The sequence below is a fragment of the Palaemon carinicauda genome, chromosome 40, assembly GCF_036898095.1.
Source record: "Palaemon carinicauda isolate YSFRI2023 chromosome 40, ASM3689809v2, whole genome shotgun sequence".
NCBI classification, from domain to species: Eukaryota; Metazoa; Arthropoda; class Malacostraca; order Decapoda; family Palaemonidae; genus Palaemon; species Palaemon carinicauda.
Genome location: NC_090764.1, coordinates 68,292,121 through 68,302,120, shown reverse-complemented (window position 1 = coordinate 68,302,120; position 10,000 = coordinate 68,292,121). Strand labels below are relative to the sequence as shown.

At 43.3% G+C, this 10,000-nt stretch overlaps 1 protein-coding gene across 2 annotated transcripts in view; it reads right to left on the bottom strand.

Moving 5' to 3' along the window:
- LOC137632063 (protein Star-like) overlaps positions 1-10,000 on the bottom strand; it is a 24,184-nt gene that overhangs the window by 13,428 nt on the left and 756 nt on the right. The window contains exon 1 of one of the 2 annotated variants that reach the window (XM_068364040.1): positions 2,583-2,695. The exons of the other annotated variant lie outside the window; for it this stretch is intronic. The gene's annotated coding sequence lies outside the window, so the exon portion shown is untranslated. Of the gene's footprint in view, positions 1-2,582; positions 2,696-10,000 lie in introns of those variants that run through there. 2 annotated transcript variants of the gene reach the window in all.

The following is a 10,000-nucleotide window of genomic DNA, read 5'->3' as shown; positions in this document are numbered from 1 at the left end:
TTTATAGTTTATATAGGAAGAATTTATATGAATGTTACTGTTCTTAAAATATTTTATTTTTCCTTTTTTCCTTTCCTCACTGGGCTATTTTCACTGTTGGGGCCCCTGGGCTTATGGCATCCTGCTTTTCCAACTATGGTTGTAGCTTAGCAAGTAATACATACATACATATACCAAGGCACTTCCCCCAATTTTGGGGGGTAGCCGACATCAACAAATGAAACAAAACAAAAAGGGGACCTCTACTCTCTACGTTCCTCCCAGCCTGACAAGGGACTCAACCGAGTTCAGCTGGTACTGCTAGGGTGCCACAGCCCACCCTCCCCCGTTATCCACCACAGATGAAGCTTCATAATGCTGAATCCCCTACTGCTGCTACCTCCGCGGTCATCTAAGGCACCGGAGGAAGCAGCAGGGCCTACTGGAACTGCGTCACAATCGCTCGCTTTTCATTCTTATTTCTAGCACGCTCTCTTGCCTCTCACATCTATCCTCCTATCACCCAGAGCTTTCTTCACTCCATCCATCCACCCAAACCTTGGCCTTCCTTTTGTAATAATATAAGTAATAATAATAATAATAATAATAATAATATTACATATATATATATATATATATATATATATATATATATATATATATATATATATAAGGTAGGTGTGGTGCTCAAAGGGTGATTTAAAATATCCGGTGATTTTTAATAGGTCTTTTGATGCAATTTTTCCATATTAAATGCATTTTTCTTTAACCTATGCCCATAAATGTAAAAACTTGTACATTCATATATAGGTATAGTCGCCACAGATATTCGTAGCGAAATAAGCTCTACCCCTTATGAGGTCATAGCCAATCACATTGCCTCTCCGGTTAGCAGCTGTTAATACTGTAGACGAAATGATTGGGTATGACGTCATCATGGGTGGGGCTTATTTTCCTGGAATATCTGTGGCGACTTTACACACATGCAAAATCATAATCTTAGAGACATACAGAGCCATATACATTATTATTATTATTATTATTATTATTATTATTATTATTATTATTATTATTATTATTACTTGCTAAGCTACAACCCTAGTTCTAAAAGCAGGATGCTACAAGCCCAGGGGCCCCAACAGGGAAAATAGCCCAATGAGGAAAGGAAACAAGTAAAAAGAATGTTTTTAAAACTAACATTAAAATCAATACTTCCTATATAAATCATGAAGACTTTAACAAACCAAGTGGAAGAGAAATTAAATAGAATAGTGTTCCCGAGTGTACCCTCAAGCAAGAGCACTCTAACCCAAGATAGTGGAAGACCATGGTACAGAGGCTATAACACTACCCAAGAGTAGAGAACAACGGTTGGATTTTGGAATGTGTTTCACCTAGAAGAGCTGATTACCATGGCTAGAGTCTCTTCTACCCTTACCAAGAGGAAAGTGGCCATTGACAATTACAGTGCAGTAGTTAACTGCATAGACCTATCAAAAAAGAGATGGTTCTGATATAGCAACAGAAAATGAAGAAAAACAACGTTGGATGGAACACTTTAGTGAGGTTATGAATAGGAGACATGAAGGGAATAATTTGATTGATATACCTGAAGCTGATGAAGACCTTGATGTGGCCATGAATGAAGTCTTGCACACAAACATAAACGTGAATGTACAGTGACACAGTCATGCACATATTACCCATGAAGGGAATAATTTGATTGATATACCTGAAGCTGAGGAAGACCTTGATGTGCCCATGAATGAAGTCTTGCACACAAACATAAACGTGAATGTACAGTGACACAGTCATGCACATATTACCCTATCCACATAAACATAAAATTACATGCATATTTGTATATGTTTTACATATCAATACATATGTACAAAAACACATTCACAAGTAAGAGTAAAGCATATGCAATAATTGTACATACTTATGAATGGTAGCTTAGATCCGAAATATTTATTTCAAACAGACATTTATTACCTGAGGTGCATCATTTTTAAACAAGAAACCATGCGATACTCCAGTCAGGTCTACTTTAAGAAATTAAAATTCTTTTATGTAGCTTGCAGATCTCTCTGCATAGAACTGCATCGGGTTTGTACACTCCATGTTTAAAGGTTTAAAGGCCGCTCATGAATAGCAGAGTCAGGCCACAGTGGCATTGCTCTTGAGACTGACCATATATGCATATGATCAGCGCCCAAGCCCTCTCTCCACACAAGCTAGTACCAGGGAGGGCCAGGCAATGGTTGCTGAGAACTCAGCAGATGGACCTATAGCTGGAAACGATTAAATTTTGGAAGGTCAAGGTTACGGTCTAGCTAAATGTCCAATTCACGTAATCAGCCATAAGTTTGGTCACCGTTGTCACAAGGACTTCAAACTTGGTTCATATTGGAGTGTATGAAAATCCACGCCAATTAATACATGTTAAGGTCAAAGGTCAAGATCGAGTATAAAGGTCGGGAAATAACCTGCCGCGGCGGAGGTCTGCGCTCTACTGAGTGCCCCTGTATGTCTGATAAGTATATAAGATTAGATTTATTTTCTAGTATGCATCACTGTAACGAGGGCCAAGATTCTCTAACCTTTGTTGACTGTTGAATATACATCATCCTTCTTCCTGCTACCACGTACATGAGGTATTCCTGTCAACATCACTATTTCTTTTAATGGGAATCCTCCGGTCGCTTAATATTACTCTTTTTTATCCTGTGTGCCTTAGTAAATCAGTCTGAATGAAATCCACTCTCAGAGTCTCCTCAATGTTATAATTAAGAGCAAGTGTCTGGCCACATATTCACAGGTGTCGGGCAAATTTCTCGGAATCAATTGCGCGAAGGTAAATTTCTCGAATTCAATTGACCGAAAAATAATTTCTCGAGCTATCATTTTCTCGAATATCAATTACTCGAAAATAAACAAGTAAATTTCTCGAACACTATCGAAAGTAGCCCATAAGCGCCAAAGACCAATTTATAAAGAGGCTATTAGCATTCCGTGATGTCCTGTATGTACGGGCGTACGTATATTGCACGATACACTGCGTACCTATTTGTAATTACACTTTTGCGTCATAAAAGATATTAACTTTATTTCTTTTAGATAAAATAATAAAATTATAACCTTTGTATTTTTTTCATTCCTTCATTTACAATAAATTTTTAACATTTGTGTTTGTCAACCCAAAAGGATATATTTTTCCTTGAAATACATGAAAATTTTTCCATTCAATTTTCTCGACAAAGTAGATATCAGTTTTCGAGAAATATGGGATTCGAGAAAATGATAGTTTGAGAAATTATTTTTCGAGCAATTGAGTTCGAGAATTTGAATTTCGAGAAATTGCATTCGAGAAATTTACCTAAAATCATATTCACACACACTTATAGCCTCTATGTCCTATCTTGTTTCTCTCTCTCATGTTTTTAAAGTTTTTATAGTTTATTTAATGTTGTTACTGTTCTTAGTATATTTCATATATTTTATTTTTATTGTTTATTACTTCTCTTGCAGGTTTTTCATTTCCTTGTTTCCATTCCTCACTGGGCTATTTTTCCCTGTTGGAGCCTTTGAGCCATTGGGCTTATAGCCTCTTGCTTTTCCAATCAGGGTAAGCTGGTAATATGTATAAAAATATATATTTTTTCTTGTCACGCTCAGTGGGTTTTAGTTAGGAAAGGGGGAGAAGGTGTGAAGGATTGAATCAGCATATGTTTGCATGTGCGTGTGTGTTCATACCTAAATATTTAGACGCAATTTGTGACGGGTCGGGTACACTAGTAAACAAGAATTTCTAGAAAACTTGATGCAACGTTACTTTTCGACTTCTGGTTTTCCTGGTCACCAATTGTCCTCAGATCATACAGGCACCTCTTCCTGTATCTAACTAGAGGGACACTCAGTAGAGTGCAGACCTCAACCGTGGCAGCTTATTTCTCAACCTTTTGCTCAACCTTAACCTTGACCTTTGAAATTAACTTGTATTAATTAGCGTAGATTTTTATACCTCAAATGTGAACTAAGTTTGAAGTCTCTGTGACAACAATGTCCAAACTTATGGCTGATTACGTGAATCGGACATTTTGCTTGACCGTGACCTTGACCTTTTACCTTGACCTTCCAAAATTTAATCATTTCCCGCTTTTTTCATAACAGTTAATCCCTGCAAGTTTCATTTCTCTACGATTAAAATTGTGGCCAGGAACCTGTTCACAAACAAAAACACACACAAAGAAACACAAAAACACACAAACAGGGGGTTAAACTAGAAAAACCCTCCAAGAATACAGACCTCCGTCACGGTCGCTTATTTCTCGAAACTAGCTTGCCTTTCCCAGAATCAATTTAGACCTTAGGTGTATTTGAAGTGTTTGTGACAACCATGTGCGAACTTAGTGTTAAGTTTAGGGTTAATTCGGTCAACCTTTTGCTTAACCTTGACCTTTGACCTAGGGCTTTCAAACTTTACTAAATTCTACATCTTAACATAACAATTAATTCCTGAAAGTTTCACTGAGAGTAAAATTATGGCCAGGAAGTTGTTCATAAACAAACAAATGAACAAAGTGACAAAAACATAACCTCCTCCCAACTTCATTGGCAGAGGTAGTAAGACCATACTTTTTTCGTTCTTTTAATGGTAGCTTGAGTGATCACCAAAAGCTGTATCCATGGTCTACTACTGAGAGTCCTGTACCGACCGTGTGTCACATGATCGTACATACTTAATTTTGTGTATATATTATGCTTGTATCTTCGCTCTTCCCTCACACTAAAAAGAGCCTGAATAAACATGTCTGTTTTTCTCATCGGTAACGGTGTCTGTTTTCAACATGAAATTTCTTGTTGCTTTGAGCTTTTGTATATAAAGGAGAGTGTTCTATAATAAACTCACTCAGTTGCTTGTATCCTGTTTTTGAGTCACAACCTTCTCTCGGCCCATCACATTGGTGACCCCGGAAGTCGACTCACTCCTCCCGCCTTCCAACCCGCCTCGCCCCTCCATCGTTGGTACTATGGCGGACTCTACTGAAGTTATTGCTGCAACTCCCCCATTGAAACTTCCATCATTCGCCAGCGGAGAGGCGTTTGCTTGGTTTTACCACGCAGAAGTCCAGTGTCGCATCAAGGGCGTGACTCGCTCAACCACCAAAGCAGATTATGTTCTCGCGGCGATACCCGAGGACATCTTCCCGGAAATATCAGACTGGCTTTGTGAACAAAGAGACACCCCAATAGCGTATGACGCCCTCAAAACATACCTTCTGCAGCAGTACTCGCCGTCGCCAGCTGCCCGTATAGCAAAGCTTTTTCAGCTCTCGCAACAAACGTTGGGGGACCAAAGGGCTTCGCTCGCCCTCAGGGAAATGACCAGTATCGCTCGCCTGCAACCTGCCGCAGATAGCTCTCCTCTTGAGGTGAACCTACTTCGTGCCCTTTGGATACGCCGTTTACCCGGACCTATATGCGCTGCCATACCAGATGTCGATAGTTTACCCATAAAGGACTTGATGACCAAAGCCGACGCCCTTATGGACAGCTACTTCAAGACCTCCATCAACGCCTCCACCCCTGACGAAGAGGACGCCTATTCAACGTCAACCGAGGCTGACGTGAATGCCGTAGGACATACACGCCTACCCCGTGACATGCCGAAGCGGCGACAAAGCCACCCACGACCCACCACTCGGTCACGCCCCAACCAACGACTTCTACAGCCACTTACTACCTCCCATCCGCCGCAGTTTTGCTACTACCACTTCAGATTCGGGGCAACCGTGAAGAAATGTGCCAAGGATTGTCAGTGGCCAAAAAATGTGTAAGTAGGCCATCGCTCATGGCGGTGGCCTCCCGTGTTTCTAATCTTTTCTTTTTACATGATGCAGGAACGGGCGTGCGATTTTTGGTAGACACGGAAGCTTGTCGTTCTCTTTTGCCAAGGGAACTCTTCAGGACACGACGTAGTCTGTCTACGTCTGCCGACGTCCGCTTGGTAGCTTCCAACGGATCTGGGATACTCACCTACGGTGACGAGACCCTCACATTATCGTTCGGAAACGGTAAATGTAATTGGAAGTTTCTTGTTGCTGACGTCACATTGCCAATCCTCGGTGCGGATTTCCTCTCTCATTTCCACCTTCTGGTTGATGTCGCCCACCGATAATTGGTCAACGCAGACTCGTACTTGTCGACACCTCTTCAACCCGCACCCTCCAACCTCGCTCTCCACATCAGCGCACCCACGGATGCCTATGCCCACCTCCTCACGTCGTACCCGGAAGTTTTCCATCCAGAACTTCGTCAAACGCCTCCTGCCAAGCACGGTATTTATCACCATATCAAGACGACGGGACCCTCAGTCTTCGCAAAATTCAGACATCTGGCACCAGATCAATTGGCAGCCGCCAAACAGACGTTCGCCTAAATGGAGGAAATGGGCCTTTGCCAAAACGCCTCCAGCCCATGGTCGTCACCCTTACACATTATTCTGAAGAAAGACGGCTCCCTCCGTCTGTGCGGGGATTACAGGCGCCCGAACATGCAAACCGGATCACTACCCCCTCCCAAACATTGGCAATGTGACTTCCTACCTGCACAAAGCGAAGGTTTTCTCTACACTCGACCTCCTGAAGCGGTATTATCAGGTGCCTATGAACCCAGAAGACATCCCCAAGACCGCCATCACCACTCCGTTTGGTACATACACCTTTAATTGCTCCTGTTTTGGCCTTCGTAATGCTGGGGCCACATTTCAACGTCTCATGAATGGCATCTTAGGGGACCTCCCCTTCTGTGTATGTTATGTGGACGGCATACTTGTGTTCTTCTCCTCAAAAGAGGAACACCTCCATCACCTGCGCATCGTGCTCCACCGCCTGCAACAAAACGGCCTTGTAGTCCGGTACGACAAGTGTACCTTTGACGCCAACGAAGTGTCGTTCTTAGGGCACCGCATCACTCCTGAAGGAGTCCATCCCCTCCCTGAGAAGGTAGCAGCCGTTCAGGACTTAAGCCGCGCCCTCGACCGTTAAAGCTTTGGAGGAATTCTTGGGCATGATCATCTATTATCACCTTTTTCTGCTAGCCATTGCCGCCACTCTTGCTCCCCTCTACGCCTCAATCAAGGGCAAGCCAAAGGACCTGAAGTGGAGTCCCCTTCAAGAAGCAGCCTTCTGCAATGCAAATAAGGCCCTATCAACCGCTGCGGCTCTCATTTTTCCTATCCCACATGCCCCTCTCCTTCTCTCCACCGATGCCAGCGACGTCACTATTGGTGCAGTACTCGAGCAGGTGGTCAACGGCTCGCCCCGCCCATTGGCCTTCTTCAGCAGAAAACTCTCCAAGGCAGAATCGGGTTATTCTACCTTCGATCGCGAATTGCTGGCGGTGCACTTGGCTGTCCATCACTTTCACCATTTCTTAGAAGGTACACCCTTCGTCATTCGCACAGACCACATGCCTCTGGTGCACGCCTTCACTTGACAGTCTGACGCCTGGTCCGCCAGTCAACGCCGACATCTCTACGCCGTGGCTGAATACAATTTCTCCCTTCAATACGTCCATGGGAAAATGAATCCCGTTCCCAATGCCCTGTCAAGAAACACTTTGGCTGCCGTTCAACTGGGATTGGATTACAACGTACTGGCTGAAGCCCAATGACAGGATCCAGAGTATCAAGCATGTAGGACATCCTGCACGTCTCTCAGTTGGGAAGACTTCCCCCTCGAAGACTCCAACACCAACCTCCTCTGTGACGTCAGTACTGGTAGACCGCGACCTTGGATTCCTGCTCCCATGCGCCGGCAGGTGTTTGATTTCATTCACGGCCTTTCACATCCCTCGTGCTGTTCTACTGCACAGCTGCTGAAGACGAAGTTCATTTTGCATGGCATTTCTAAGGATGCTAAGGATTGGGTCCACGCCTGTACTTCTTGCCAAACTTCCAAAGTACATCGACACACGGATTCAGGAGTGGGCACCTTTCCTCAACCTCAGAGTCGTTTCGCACACATTCACGTCGACGTTATAGGCCCCCTACCCACATCACAAGGACATCGTTACCTGTTTACCATCATCGACCGCTCCACTCATTGGCCTGAATCCATTCCCATGGAAACTGCAACGTCCGCCTCATGTACATCTGCCTTACTCTCAGGATGGATTGCAAGATTTGCTATCCCAGAGCATATTACTTCTGACAGGGGTACCACTTTCACCTCGCAATTGTGGACATCATTAGCGAATCTCCTGGGCATCACCCTACATCAGACAACGGCCTACAACCCCGCTGCCAATGGAATGGTTGAACGTTTTCATCGCACCCTCAAAGCAGCTTTGATGTCTCGCTGCAAGGATTCCAACTGGTTTACTCTGCTCCTTGGGTCCTCCTGGGACTAAGGACCACTCCTAAAGACGCCCTCGATGTCTCGGAAGTTGAAATGGTGTATGGCGACCCATTGGTCGTCCCTGCCGAATTTTTTCCTTCTACAACCAACCTCCTCTGACGATCTCCAGCGCATACGTCACGTCGTGGGAAAATTTACTCTATGCCGCCAGACTTACAAGCCCCCAGCGAAGCATCACATACCGACAGACTTGCACTCTGCAACGACACTAGCAAGCCACCGCTAATGCTCCCTTACACGGGCCCTTTCCTTGTGATCCGACGCAGTCCGAAAGCATTCCCACTAAACATTCGTGGTAAAGAAGACTGGGTCTCCATTGATCGTCTAAAACCTGCTTATCTCCTGCCAGATGACCCGCCTACAGTTCGCCTCTCTAGATCAGGGCGCCCTATTTAACATGTACAGTATGTCCTTTTTAGGAGGGAGCCATGTACCAACCATGTGCCACACGATCGTACATAGTTCATTTTGTGTATATATCTTCGCTCTTCCCTCGCACTAAAAAGAGCCTGAATAAACATGTCTGTTTTTCTCATCGGTAACGGTGTTTGTTTTGAATATGAAATTTTTTGTTGCTTTGAGCTTTTGTATATAAAGGAGAGTGTTCTATAATAAACTTACTCAGTTGCCTTCATCCTGTCTTTGAGTCACAACCTTCTCTCTGCCCGTCACATTCCCCAATAGACGATAGACAAAAGTTCCCAGGTGGAGGTCTTTCTTTTGGAAGTGGCGACAGTTTTCTCCTGTTCAATTATCAGATTTCACTTGATATATGATAATTTTCATTGAACATATGAAGATCCTCTAAATCCCTTGCAGGTACAGTTGGCTTCAGTAATTCCAGTACACTTCACGAAAAGCTAAGGCTGCATCTGAGAGCTGGACAGTACATTGTAGCAGTCATTGCTGTGTTAGTATAGGAGAAACTGATGGCAAAAGCATTTTCATTTTGAGGTGTTGTACAGAAAATTATCGTTAATTAACAGCACTTCGTAAAATCAATGAAAAAACTTTTGATCATGTATTTACAAGCTCACCAACTTTGTTGCCAACAGTTCTATTTCGCTAAACTGCTTTACTTGCTCCAATGTACATACAGAATTCAGACGTCTCCTTCGCTTCCCGTAAAGTGTATGGGAATGAGTGAAGCCAAACGTACCTCCAACCCTTTTGTTTCTCCTGTTCCATACCCACTACAACTTCCATGAACTTCTATTCTTAGATCTGAGCATGCAGTTTTTCTACAATAGGAAAACTTGAGTAGATTCTGGATTTCCAGATATGAGCTGAGCTTAATTTTGGGAATAATCCCTGTATAGGTACCCATCTGAATGTAAATAACCCCCCCCCCCTTTAACCGAAATGGGAAAGTCCTCTTATATTATTGTGGCAAAAGACATCTCTCTTGAGAACTCAATCCTTTCCCAATCACTATAAAAACACTAAGTTTAACCAAGGCTAGCATCAGGCCAACTCGACACTGTGTAATGACTTTGCTTTTCAATAATCAATTTTGGTTACAAGGTTAATTCTTGGTGTTTGTAGTACTCTTAAGTCTGTCACCCGTTGAGATACTACCGTTAGAGATTTATTGGGTC